The sequence below is a fragment of the Arachis ipaensis genome, chromosome B06 (genome assembly GCF_000816755.2).
Source record: "Arachis ipaensis cultivar K30076 chromosome B06, Araip1.1, whole genome shotgun sequence".
Classification (NCBI taxonomy): Eukaryota; Viridiplantae; Streptophyta; class Magnoliopsida; order Fabales; family Fabaceae; genus Arachis; species Arachis ipaensis.
Genome location: NC_029790.2, coordinates 90,865,251 through 90,879,783, shown reverse-complemented (window position 1 = coordinate 90,879,783; position 14,533 = coordinate 90,865,251). Strand labels below are relative to the sequence as shown.

Here is a 14,533-nt window from a genome sequence, read left to right as displayed (position 1 = left end):
GAAGGGAAAATCATTCACTTCTCATTCATTCACATTTTAGATTTTAGATGTAGAATTCTAGAGAGGGAGGCTCTCTCCTCTCTCTATGTTTAGGGTTTCTTCTTTCAATTTCTCCTTAGGTTCAGATTTCAATCTTCCTTTAATTTAGTTTTCTCTTTTATTTGTTCTAGCACTTTAGTTACCTACTTCCCTTATTGATTCCTTTATTTTGCTAATTTAGTTTATGAGTTCATGTGTTACTCTCAATTTTCATTAATGCAATTTATGTTTCATGTTTCTTATTGTTCAATTACTTTGTTATGGTTATTTCTTTGCTTTGGTTAGTCTTAGAATTTTTTATGTCTTGCAATTTTACCATGCTTTTATTTTATGCCCACCAAGTGTTTGATAAAATGCTTGGTTGGATTTTAAATTAGATTTTTGTATTCTTAGTTTGGATTGAGTAATTTGGAGACTCTTGAATTGTCAAAGTCTCTTGTTGGTTGGTGATTGAAAGTTGCTAGTTGGCTTGAGCTTCACTAACTCTAGTCTTTGATTAGGACTTGTGAACTCAAGTTGATTTTCTCACTTGACTTTCCTTCAATTGTTAGAGGTTAACTACGTGAGAGCAATTTGCAATTACCATCACAATTGACAATGATAATGAGGATAGGAATTCCGATTCTCAACACTTGCTAGGACTTTTCTTAGTTATTAGTTTATTTTCTCGCCATTTTACTTTCTTGTTCTTATTACAAAACCCAAAAATATACTTTTTCTTAACCAATAATAAATACGCTTCCCTGCAATTCCTTGAGAGACGACCCGAGGTTTAAATTCTTCGGTTAATTTTATTGGGTTTGCTTAAGTGACAAACAATTTAAACATTAATTGAGGTTAATTGTTGGTTTAGAACTATACTTGCAACGGAATATTTTTGAAAAAATCTTTACCGACAATTTTTTTTCCTTCAGTCACATAATAAAAGAAACAAGAAAAATATACATAATTTAGTTATTTATATTGAAAAAGAGATTGTTATTATTTTTAGTACATGTTTTATAATATGTTAGAGAATAAATTAGAATCAATTTAGATCAATTAGTATCATTTATATTTATATAGAATATCTATATATTAATTGTAGGATTATATGCTTTTATTATTTGATTCTTCTAGCACCTATATATACCCAATACCCTTATGTATCGTACCTTTTAACTCACTCAATAATACACTCTTCAGATTATTCTTTTGTTTCTAACATAGTATCTAGAGCATACGTTCTTTTTTTTTCCATGAAAATTCGTTCATAGCCCCTTTTTTTCTCCCGAAAGTGTTCTTTGGCCTCATTTTTCGAACATTTTCCAACGCTTTGGTTTGTCACTGCCATTACCACCATCTTCGTCTCGCTTTCGTGAGTTCAACGAGCCCAGCCCCATAGCCAGAAACAATCGGACGCGCCGCCATGTAGGGGTGTGCATGGCCCGGCCCGGCCCCGAACATTTTAGGGGCAATTTTGGTATGATTTCACCGGGTCTAGGGTCGGGTAAGGGTCTCAAAAATAGACCTGGTCATTATTTCAGGTCGGGTCCGGGCCATGGCTCGGGTCACCCGAAGTCGGCCCGGTGGCCCGGTCATTATACACAATTAATATTTTGTATTATTAGTGATGGATGATGGCTATTCTTATGTGAAATTTAAGTATTGTAAACCTTAATATTTTGTGTTATTAGTTATTATAAGACTACAAATTAATGTTTTATGTTTAAAATGCATAAGATTTTAGACTAATGTATAATATTGTGTTATTTATATTGATTTAAATATTTGGTGTTATTAGACAATATTAGTATTGATTATGGTTATGCTTTAATTTTAGAGAAAAGTTGGTTCTTGTTATATTTTTCTAAGTGAATTTTACCATGTCAAATAATGGTTAGAGTCTTGGAAATTTGGATATTTTCACATGCTAGCTTATAAGAAGGTATCAAGATAATGTAGTGTTAACGGCCCGAGTTTCACCCGATTTTTACTCGGTATAATCGTGGCCCGAAAGTGTATAGGTTTCATCGGGTCTAGGGCCGGGTTCGGGTCTAATAAATAGGCCCGGTATATATTTTCGGGCCGGGTCTGGGTCACATCAAACCTGGTTTCACCCGGCCCATGCACACCCCTACCGCCACGTGCCGCCGCAAGATCGCTATCTGCTTCCATCGTTTTCCTTCTCCAGACGTCTTCAGCAACGATCAAACGGTCCAGAGCATGCCACGTGTCACAGAAGTAGTGCCTCTAGCAACCTGCTCCCATACCAACCCGACCCGGACCGCTTCGTGACCCGTGCGCCGATCTTGCTGATTCAACATTGACGTGGCTTCCCTTCTCCACTCAGCCGTCGCCACGTGTCACCTTTCCTACTGGCGTCGCTGCTGACGTAGAATTTGACGTGGCAGCTGACGTGTCAGACAATGAGGCCCTCCTTAAGGGTTTTTGGCGAGCTATTTCTGATTCTGCCGTCTGTTTTCCAGTTTTCGGCCCCAAATTTGCAGTTTTCTCTCTTCCCTTTGATCTTTGTATCTACTATTATGGAAAATTCAGATGTTTTTGCTGCCACAGATAGATAGAGTAAATTTTATCATAAATGTAACCGTTCTGGGCACCTCTTCTCAGACTGTCCTTCTGTTGAATGTCACACATGCCAACAGTGAAGTCACATTAGCTACAATTGTCCACAACTATTCTGCGATTACTGCAAGCTCTCGGGACATTTGATTACTACCTGACCTACTCGCCCACCACGTCCTGATCACCTTAAGTATCATTCTCATCCCAACTTCTCCAAGAATGTGTCTGCTTCTCCGGTTGATGCTACTACTGAATCTACCACTTCTGCTCCTCTCAACCTGTCTACTGTCTCTCTATCTGATATTGCGTCTCTTCTTAAGCATCTTCTCTCCCTTTCTGGTAACATTCATGCTGCTTTTTCAACTCCTCCAGGTAATTCTAAATGGTATTTTGACTCCAGTTGCTTTAATGACATGTCTCCTTTGCGTCATCTTTTATCGTCTTTGTCTACAACTACCAATGCACCTTCTATCAATATTGCTAATAGTTCTCTCCTGCACACAACACACAAGGGTTTTATTTCCCAATCCATTCTTAATCTCCCTGATACTTATTATATTACCAAATTGAACTTTAATTTTATTTCTATTAGTCAACTTGTTGAACTCGATTTTGATGTCAATTTTTCTATTTTTGGTTGTCGTGTAAACTATCATCGAACGGGACAAATCATTGGGACTGGACGTAAGGTCAGAAGGTTGTTTGAACTTGAGAATCTTCATATTCCCCCTGTGCCAAATCTCTCTACTGCTTCTTCTCCATCTACCCTTCACTTATGGCATCAACGTCTTGCCCACAGCTCCTTGGAAAAATTGTGTCCTCTTGTGTCTCAACGTATTTTGGGTCAGGTTAATAATGAGTTTTTTGATTGCGTTTCTTGTTAAACTACCAAACAACCTGCTTTATCTTTTCACAATAATTTCTCTCTTGCTTGCTCTCCTTTTGATCTTATCCACTCTAATGTTTGAGGCCCCGCTCCCACCGCTTCTATGGGAGGAGCTCAATTTTTTTGTCGTTTTTATTGATGATTATTCATGCGTTACTTGGGTTTATTTGATGACTAATCTCCTTGAGTTACCTCAGATTTATATTAACTTTTCCACTATGATTAAAACTTAGTTTTCCAAGGTCATTAAGGTTTTTCGACGCGATAATGCTATGAAATACCATGATTCCAAACTTTTAATCTTTCTTGTAGAACAGGGTACTTTGTCTGAGTTTTCTTGCCCTGGTACGTCTCAACAAAATGGATGAGCTGAACGCAAACACTGTCACATTCTTGACTCTGTTCATGCAATGCTTCTTTCTTCTTCATGTCTTAAGCGTACTTGGGGTGAAACTTTTCTTACTGTTGTTTAGGTTATCAGTAGACTTTCTTCTTCTGTCCTTGGTAATATTACTCCCTTTGAGCATATTTATCATACTTCTCCAGATTACAGTTCTCTTTGAGTTTTCGGTTGTGTCTGTTTTGTTCTTCTTCAATCTCATGAACATAGTAAACTTGAACCTCGGGCTCGCATGTGTTGTTTCCTTGGTTATGACACTAAACACAAGGGTTTATTGATGTTGGGATCCACTCTCTAGACGTATTCGTATATCTCGTCATGTTGTCTTCTAGGAGCATCACATGTTTTCTTAGTTCTCCTCCTTTGAGTCCATTCCTCCTATTCAGTCACCTTTTTTCACTAACCCCAATATTGGTCTTCTTCCTAGTGATGATTCTACAGGTTCTATCTCGAGTCACCCTCTACAGTCTCCTGCTCTTCCACCTTCTCCATCTCCCGATGATTTCAGATCGGATGACGATCCTGCTCCTACTGTCATGCCTCCTCCTTCCACTCGTTCTTCTAGGGTAAGAAATCCACCTCCTTATCTTCTTGATTATCATTATTTTTCTACTATTCTTTATCAACATGAATCTAAGTCATTCAGAGAAGCCTCCACAAATCTAAATTGGCAACAAGCAATGCAGGAAGAAATACAGGTACTTGAAAAAGTACACACTTGGAATTTGGTTGATCCTCCTTCTAATAAAAAAGTTATGGGTAGTAGATGGATATACAAGATCAAGACTCACTCTGATGGTTCTATTGACCATTATAAGGCATAATTAGTTTTTCAAGGTTGTACGCAAGAGTATGGTATTGACTATGAAGAGACTTTTGCTCCTGTTGCTCGTCTCACATCTGTTCGAGCTCTTCTTGCCATTGCTGCAGCCAAAAAATGGTCTCTCAGTCAGATGGACGTGAAGAATGCATTTTTTAATGGAGATTTAAAAAATAAGGTCTATATGATACCACCTCCGGGTTATTCTTATCCTTCTAGCAAAGTCTGTCTCCTTCGCAAGGCACTTTATGGTCTTAAGCAAGCTCCTCGTGAATGGTTTGACAAGTTCAGTACCACTATATGCAATCTCAATTTCACTTGCAACCCTTATGAGAATGCTCTCTTTATTCGTAAAAGTGAACGTGGAGTTGTTCTTCTGCTTTTGTATGTTGATGACATAATCATTACTGGAGATGATGTTGATGGTATCTCTGATTTCAAAGCCTCTCTTCACCGTATTTTTTAGATGAAAGATCTTAGTTCTCTCACTTATTTTCTTAGTCTCGAGGTCATATCCACAAATGATGGCATCTATCTCCCTCAAGCTAAGTATGCTTCAGATCTTCTTGCTCGCACCGGGATTACAGATAGTCGCACTGAGTCTACTCCCCTTGAGCTTAATATTCGATTTACCCCTATAGATGACATTGCTTTGGATAATCCTACTCTTTATCGACAGTTAGTTGGAGGTCTCGTTTACTTTACTGTCACCCGACCAGACATCGCCTATCCAGTTCATGTACTTAGCCAGTTCTTGTTAGCTCCTCGTACTACTCACTATGCGGCAGTTCTTTGCATTCTTCGCTACATCAAAGGCACCCTATTTCATGGCCTCTATTTTTTTGTCCATTCATCTTTGTCCCTTCATGCGTACTCAGATGCTGATTGGGCTGGTGATCCCACTGATCATCGTTTTACTACTGGTTATTATTTGTTTCTTGAGGACGCTCTCATTTCTTGGCGAGCTTAGAAGCAAGCGTTCACTGCTCGATCAAGCACAGAGACGAATACCGTGCTCTTGTGACACCATTGCTAAGGTTGTCTCGATTCGTTGGATTTTTTCAGATTTAGGTGCTCCTCAATCATCCCCAACCGATGTCTTTTGTGACAATGGCAATGCTTTTCAGATTGCACATAATGATGTGTTTCATGAACGCACCAAACACATTAAGATTGATTATCACTTTGTCCGGCAACGTCTCCTTATTAATGTTGTTTGCCTTGCCGCTGTTGGAACTCTGGATCAAACTGCTGATATCTTCACGAAGGCTCATCATCCTACTCGTTTCCAGACTCTAGTATCCAAACTCAAGATGGCATCTTTAACTCCCACTTGAGTTTGAGGGGAGATGTTAGAGAATAAATTAGAATCAATTTAGATCAATTAGTATCATTTATATTTATATAGAATATCTGTATATTAATTGTAAGATTGTATGCTTTTATTACTTTGATTCTTCTAACACCTATATATGCTCCTATGTATCATACCTTTCAACTCACTCAATAATCTACACTTCTGACTATTCACAATTTTTTAAAAAACAATTATAAGTTACACTCTTCAAAAATTATTTAAATTTTGCTTTAATTCTTGTTATTTTTACTCGTATGAGTTATGATATGTCTAAATATAAATTATTTATCTTGAAGGAAAAAACAAACTATGGTACATTAAGGTAGCGTTTGGTGGAGAGATAGAGACAGAAAGACTGAGACTGAGAGACAGAGACTATGAGACAGGGATTGAAATAAATTTCAGTATTCTGTTTGGTGCAAAATGGGAGACAGGAATTGAAACATGAATAAAACTCTAATTTAATTTGCATAAAGGGTAAAATTGGAATTAATTAATTGAAATGAAAGTATTTTAGGTATAAAATGTTATTAAAGTTTCAGTTTCCATCTTTAAAAATTTCAGTCCCATGTGTCCATACTTTTTGGAAGTACTGAAATACTGAAATTTTAGAGACAGAGACAGAAATTTTAGTACCAGTCTCTGAACTAACAAACACAATACTGAGTCTCAGTCTCTTAGTCTCTGTCTCAGTATCTCAAAACAAACGCTACCTACAAGTTCAATTCTAATATTTGAAGTTAGCTAATTAGCTTTTATAATTTTTTTCAAAACTAAATGCATTTATTGTTTGACTAGATATTTTAACAATTAAATATTTACTTTATTTTTGTATGTTGTGAATTCTATTTTAGTAAATATATATTCATGTTTATATTATATTATATTAATAGTAATTATTGGCCGCGTTACAAAAGTAGCTAGCTCCAGCCCTGAATGGTGCCAAGAAGAAGGCTCTATATGGGACTACGGGTAATGACGGTGACATATAGAATGGTTTAAAAAACTCTCAAAATTCATATCTCCGAAATAGACACACATAGAAACAAATGGAATCACACCTAATCAAATAATTATAAATTATATTAGATGTCTACAAATAGAACACCTATTTAAATATACAAATAACATTAGTCCTGTGCATGTAGGATTGTACAGAAATAATAATTCCCAATGTAAGGTTGTACAAATAACATTAGCACCCTTCATACAGAGCCAAGACCCCAATATTGATTACCAGAGTTTAATTTGATGGCTGCCTAAGTTTTTTTTTATTAATTTAATATTACTTTATTCAATTGTACAATTTCATGCCCTCGGTTTTATTTGATTTGAGTGTTTTGTGAGCAGATCATCATCTAGACGGATTTTTTATTTTAATAAATAAATTAATTATAATAATTACTGAAATAAATATTCTCTTCTTATCTCGTTTATACTATAAATGAGACAATTTTGCATAGCTGTAAACGAAATAAGAAAGGTAGATGCGACACGTGTATAGGTAAACGAGATAGAACTATCTCGTTTACACTATTGTAAACGAAATACGTATATTTGTAAAAAAAAAAATTTCTAAAAACAATAAAAATTATTAATAATATTAATAATCCAAACTTTTAGTATACAATTAGTATATAAAAAAATTGGTAAAAAAGATTAAAATGGATATGTTTGATCAATTAGTACATTGTAAACGAGATATTGTTGCGTCCACCTCTTTTATCTCGTTTACACGGTAAACGAAATACATGTAAAATTATCTCGTTTACAGTGTAAACAAGATAAGAGAAGAATATTTATTTCGATAATTATTTTTTAAAATATTTATTTCAATAATTATTATAATTAATTTATTTATTAAAATAAAAAATCCTCATGTAGACCTAAGGTTTATTTCAACTGATGAAGATTCACAGTGGCTAATAAACAATAGGGAAATTAACAAAAGAGAAGATAACTAGAAATAAAAACTGGCTGGTTGCTAGAATTTGAAACCATAGTTGGATTCTTGTTAATATTTGGTTACTCCTATAGTCCTATTAACTCATTGTTACTTCGATTGCTGAATGGGTTGTGGGGTTGAGGCTATGAGAAGCATTTGCCACTAAAGGTTTAGGACTCATTTTTATCTTTTTCTTTGTTTTATTCACTGCAAAGTATTTTCTTTTTTACATATCTAGTCATTTTCAATTGTCCATCTCACCATCTCTCCTTAAACACAAGATGCCAATAATAACAGAATTAGCCTTATTTAAGAGTTTAGACATCTACATTCCCTTTTATTTAGATATTTAGCTTCCCTAAGGAAAAAAAATTTATAAAGTTAAATATGAATACTTAATCACTCTATACTATTTTCTAACATGAGATTCATATCTAATAAAAGTTAGTTATTTAAAACGGATTAATTTCTCTTCTTTTATTTTTAATTTCGAGAAATGAAATCACTAACCAGCTTAGATTAGTCTAGTAATTAGTTTAGTAGCCTATTTAAGTACGTATCGAAAGTTCGAATATCACTTTATTGATTTTTTCACTAAAATAAAATAAAAAAATTATTATTTCCTCAAACATGATTTTTGAACTCTATAAATTTAACATAGAAAATTAACAATGATTCGAATCTTTATGAAAAGTTAAAAAATGGGATTTGAAAAAATAATAATTTTTTTATTTTATTTTAGAAAAGAAATTGCTACAAGATATTGTAAAAAAAAAAAATATAACGAAATCACTTATTTACATATCTACTTTTAGGAAATAACAATTTCAATTTTATAATATGAAAAAAAGACCACGAAAATTGCACAAATAATTAAGTTGGCTTTATATCTTGAATTAATTAGATAAATTAACTTATCACCTCAAATTGTACAAAATAATTTATAAGAGAAATAACTTGTTATCCACTTTAGTCAACAAAAACTAACACTACAAAAAAAAAGGGTTAAAATGGCATGAAGATTAAGGCGGTTTTAAAGAACCGCCATATTATCGAGTCATTATGGCAATTTTTTCTGCTGCCGTAATTGGCTTTATATATTTTGGCGGTTCTGGTGATTATGGCGGTTTTGAACCGCCGTTTTCACACGCATATAAAAAGAAAAAAATTACAATTCCTGGCTCATTCAACGCCGTTCTTCCTTTTAGCTAGGGCTTCTATCCTCTCTGAACATACAACACTCTCATTTCCTCAGTGTAAAGAAGCTCTCCGACAACGCCTTCTTCCTTCTAGGGCTTCTCCTCTCTCCGCCGGTTACGATCTCTCCAGGTACCTCTCCCTCTCAAGTTAAACTGAAATCGAAACCGAAATGCTGTTTTCGTACATAGAGAAGCCAAAATCGAAACTGATGCTGTTTTATTTTTGCACAAAATTCCGGCGAGAGGCAAGGCTCTGGTGGCTACTGACATTAGCATTTCGATTCCAGAAGGCACCAATTTCTTTGTTTTTGTTTGGGTTAGGATTTGAAAATTACTTTTGGTGCTGATTTTTGGGGGTTTTTGTTTCTCTGCAGCTCTGTTAGGGATTTTTGGGTCTTCCGTTGAAGCATTGGATTGACGTTGGTGCGGGGGTGATTGACGACGATCTCAGGTCTTCTTTCGCTTACTTCTATTAACGTGTGTCTCTCTCTCTGAACTCAGATCTTCTATTCCTCTCAATTTCTCTATTTGCCTCTTTGGTTCTTTTTTGGTTCTTTTAAGCAAAGCTATAAATGAGTAATCTCTTTAGTTGTTTAGCTCTGTTGCTGTTGCTCTGTTCAATGTTTTTGCATTAGCTCTGTTCAATATTTAATTAAAGCCCTAAAATAGCAGTGAAAAGAAGCACTTAGACACATTAGTGTATGCTGTAGTCCTTGTTTCATTTCAGTCTCAGGTCATCAACATCAAACATGTAGTGCAGCTCATTATTTGATTAACATGTCCTTGCACCTAGATTTGATTAACATGTTGTAGTCCTTGTTTCATTTTATTCCTTCTGCTTCTTTTAGGCTGGCTGTCTTGGACTTTCTTTTGTTTATATTTATTTTTGAACAATTTTAGTAGAATGGCTGTTGACTCTTGTTATTGGAATGGCTGTTAACTCTTGTTATTACTCTAGTTAATATTTTTTAAATATTTGTAATAGTTGTTGGTTGAGTTTTGAAAGCAAAAAAGAGGGAGAGTGCTCTTTTCGCTATTTAGCCACCTTCACCACTCTCTACAAAAGATTTGTGATTGTTAATCATTACTCATTCTTTTTAATCTTCTCTCTTTCCTTCTTTTTCATCCTTTAATTTCCAAATAACAGTTTATTTCTTTATTTTTTCCCCTCGCTTATTACTTTCTGTTTTTATCATTCTTCTCAACAGTACAATGTTTTAGTTTCATCATTTCACCACCAAAAAAAGAAAGAAAGAAAGATAATATGTAATTTTGGAGAACATTTTTCAGAAAAAATAAAAAAAATAATAATAATAGAAGAAGTGAGAGTTACTTAGAAGAAAAAGAAAAACAATGGGTTCGATTCGGACGATGGTGATGATAATGTTATACTTTTCATCGGTTTTCATGTAAAATTAGATTAGTTAGAACAAAATTGATTATGGATGGTCGTGGTTTATATGTAAAAGAAGATTTTTTCTTTGAGAAAAAATTCACCACTTTTTTGTTATTTTGATGTGTGTATTAGACCCTGGTTGAACTGTTTCTTTGATTTTGGACTTGCTTCTTAGGCACTTAGAACCATTTTGTTTTGCAGTTTGGGAACTAGTTTATGAGGTAATAACTGAACTATGTTTGCTTTGTTTTGCTTACTTCTATTTAGTTCTCTTTATTTCTCAAGCAAAAGGAAGCAACTCAAGTAGTGTAAAGGTGTTATTCAAATTGTGTGTGTTTTTTCTTCTGAAGTTGATATGTTTTGCTACTCAATTTTGTCATGAGTTGTTGAAATATGAGTGATTATGTTGCAGTTTGTGTAGTATGTTGCAGTTTGTGTTATCCAACTATATTTAACTCAATTTTGTAGAATTCTGCACTCAAGGTTCATATCTTCTTCATTATTAGGTAACTTTCTTTTTCCTCTGCTGAATTATTTTGAGTATGCTTCTCTGTCTTGACTCTTGACCTTAAAGGGTAATCAAATATCTTTTCTTTTTGTGCTGTGTTTTACTTCCTGGTGTTGGTGATGGTGAAAATTTAAGAAATTGAGCTCTGATATGAGTCTAGTAATGAAACTTGCAACTAGCTTCCAAACTTTGCTTATTCTATTTTGAGTGTAAACCTGGTATGATATTATTCTAAGACTATTTTTTATTCTGTTTGTTCTATTTTTCATTTTTCTGCAGGAGGACTTTGATGAATTCAGCGATGTTGATGAACTATACAGCTCATTGCCTTTAGATAAGATCTTGTTACAATCCCCCCTGGGCTATCTAAGGTATTTGTTTGCTCACGATTGTTTTGTTGCAAGTATACAAGGGATCATTCAGTAATACATATTGAAGCATATGTAGATTCAATTTACCACATTGGGTCATTGATTAATTTTTCACGTTGGCAAATTTTGCTGGATTCCTTGCTGGGCTATGCAGTTTATGATGGTAATGTATTATAGAAGTCTAACATTTAATTGATGGGTGATGCGGATTTTAATTTCAAAAATGGTTAACTCTTTACAAGATACCCTCTATGAACCTCTTAATTGTGGGTAGCAACTGTGGCTATCACATGTATGTAACACTCTTGTCTTCCTAAACTGCACACTTTTATTCAATCTAATGCGCTCTCAGCTGCAAATCATTCATCTTTGCCAACCAAGTGAGGATGACTCGGAGGCAGTTTTTAAATCCCTTCTTAAAATTGGCATTTTCCATTTGATAGCAATTGATCTAACTGAAAGATGCCTAGTAGATGTAATTTACTCCATATGACAATGTAATCATCATTAACTCCATATATGATCATTAACCTCCTGCAATTTGAGATGCACAAAATTATAATTTGCAAAGAAACTTAGAAAACAACTATTGTTACTTCAGAAGTTTTTAACTCCGTTAAGAAAGTGTTTTTTCCATGGCTGTACTAAGTATTTCTATTTCTAGTGTTTACTCGGGCACTGTAGCAGGAGCTCGCGAGGCTTTTTTCAATGATATACCTGCTATCTCTGTTTCATATGACTGGTATGTACGCTTCTGTGGCTAAATTACTTTATTTATCCTGGATATTTATTTCTGGGTGAAGTTTGCAACCATTTTTTATTGTATTTCTTTTTCTTTCTTTTTTATAATATAATACTATTTTTTATTCTTTCTTTCTTTTTTATACATGTAGGAGAAGATTGAAGCACATAGCAGCCAACAACCGATGGAATTAACTCTTAATTCTCCTCTTGATGCTCTTGGAGTAGTTTTTGGGAAAGAGCACCCTGGTCGTGTTCGAGGTTTAGGTATGGGAGCTGTTCCAACAATTGCTTTCAAGAACAACACTACAAGGATTAGTCAAATGAATTTAGGTTCTTCAAATGATGTTGGAACATCATCTACTTGTGGTCCAAATGTGCAAGAAGAGTTGGATACCGTTAAAGCGCAATTGCAAGCGCTAGTCTCCTATATTGCTTCTAAGGAAGGAGGTAAAATTCCAATACAATTGGCTGGAATGTTCCCTACTCAACAAGTTTCACAGGTACAAATACAATTATCCTCTTTTTTTTTCCTTTTGATGTGAAATAATTATAAACAGTGGAGAGGATGCTACTAATGCATGGAACAGTGGATTAATCTCTGCTTGATTAGTAGTGTTGCTGAGTTTGTTATAGCATTCAAGCTCTCGTGTATTTATTGACAATCCATGTTGAAAGAAGTCATTACTGTAGTCTGATTGAGATAATAATAGACCAGTAGGGTTTGATTGTGATCCATATTCTTCACTTTTCAAGCCAAAAGGTTCTACAATTTGAAGGATGTTTGACCCGTTAAGATAAGAATTATTGAAGCTGGGGTTTAATTTCCTAAGGGGAAATTAGGGTTATTCCCATGTTAAGAAATGTGTTGCCGTTCATGATTTGCAACAGATTTTGCAACAGTTGTAGTTGGGCTAATTGAGAAGTAGCATCTCCTTGTAGAGCAATATATCATAATTAGGTACAAACAAAGGTTAGAAACCCCCGTTTTAAATGAAAACGATGCCATTATACGCTGGTAAAAACGGCGGTTAGAAACTGTCATTTTAAACACACAAGATGCCATTATAACATGGTAAAAATGGCGGTTATCATGGGAAAAACGGCGGTTTCTAACCGCCATTTTAAACGGAAGAGATGCCACAACATCCTGGTAAAAACGGCGGCTGTTCAAAAACTGCCATTTTATGCGGAAATAATGGCGGTTACAAACCGCCATTTTAACCTTCAAAAACCGCCGTATTATCCACAGGTTATTATGGCGGTTTTCTGAAAACCGCCGTAATAACCAGAATGGCGCCCAGAATAACGGCGTTTCTTGGAGGCGCCAGTTTTGGTCATAATGGCGGTTATAACCGCCGTAATTACCCAAAATAACCGCCGTTTTAACCTTTTTTTTTTTGTAGTGTAAATTATATAAAAAAATGATGTTAACTTTATAATACAGGAATTTTAAGTAAAAAGAAAATTGACTCTCATTTTCTTTTTTTGGTGTCATATTGACTCTAAATATGTTAAAGTCAATTCCGAATTAATCCAGTAGGAAGAAAAAGAAAAAATTTCAATACGCATGCATAACTGCATAAGCCGCCCTGGTGGTCCCGTTCCTGGCTTCTTTATCAATGAGTTACATACAAAAATCTAATTTAAATAAAACTAGAATTGTATCTTCATCAAAACTAGGGAAAAGCCCTAGACCTGAGTTTGCGTGTATCTTCAACTAAAGAATTGTGTCTTTCATTTATGAATTTTAAGATTGTAAGCAAGAATCATTTCTATTTTAACAATCCATGTTATTTTTCTACTAAAAGAAAATTAAAATAAACGATTTATATATAAATACCTCTATCTGTATGCTCAATATGTAACAAAACTTTTAATGGATTGACCGTGTTAAATGCACCTAAACTTTTATTTATTTTATATATCAAAAAGAAAAAAAAAAAAAAAACTTATATATCCTAATCTTAGCTTTGTCAACCAATAACCAGCAAATAAATTAGTAATTTTCAAGAACTAGAACTGATGAAAAGGATGAGATCACGTTTAATGTATATGTCTAAGCTACTTTTGATATGAATCTATATATGGTGATGAACATAGCAATTGAGCTTGCAGAGTAATGTGGCAGGGTCCATGCATGACCTACCATGACAATGATCTCCCAAAGTGAGTGGCATTCATTTTCAATATCCACCACATTATTCTGCGGACGAAAAGTAAGTTGTGTTATTCATATTAATCTAATACTTCTGTATATTGAATAATGATTATTACATATTTATTAATATTAGATTAATTATAAG

The 14,533-nt window shown here is 34.4% G+C and overlaps 1 long non-coding RNA gene across 6 annotated transcripts; it reads left to right on the top strand.

Annotated features, from left to right (window-relative positions):
- LOC110263399 lies at positions 9,184–11,699 on the top strand. Of its 6 annotated transcripts, none has more exons than XR_002348954.1 (4): positions 9,184–9,341; positions 9,586–9,688; positions 11,076–11,182; positions 11,395–11,409. It is a non-coding gene; the product is annotated as an uncharacterized LOC110263399 (long non-coding RNA). The 6 variants fall into 6 exon arrangements; XR_002348957.1 differs by having other exon boundaries at positions 9,185–9,341; positions 11,114–11,182; positions 11,395–11,415; XR_002348953.1 differs by having other exon boundaries at positions 9,186–9,341; positions 11,076–11,113; positions 11,395–11,699.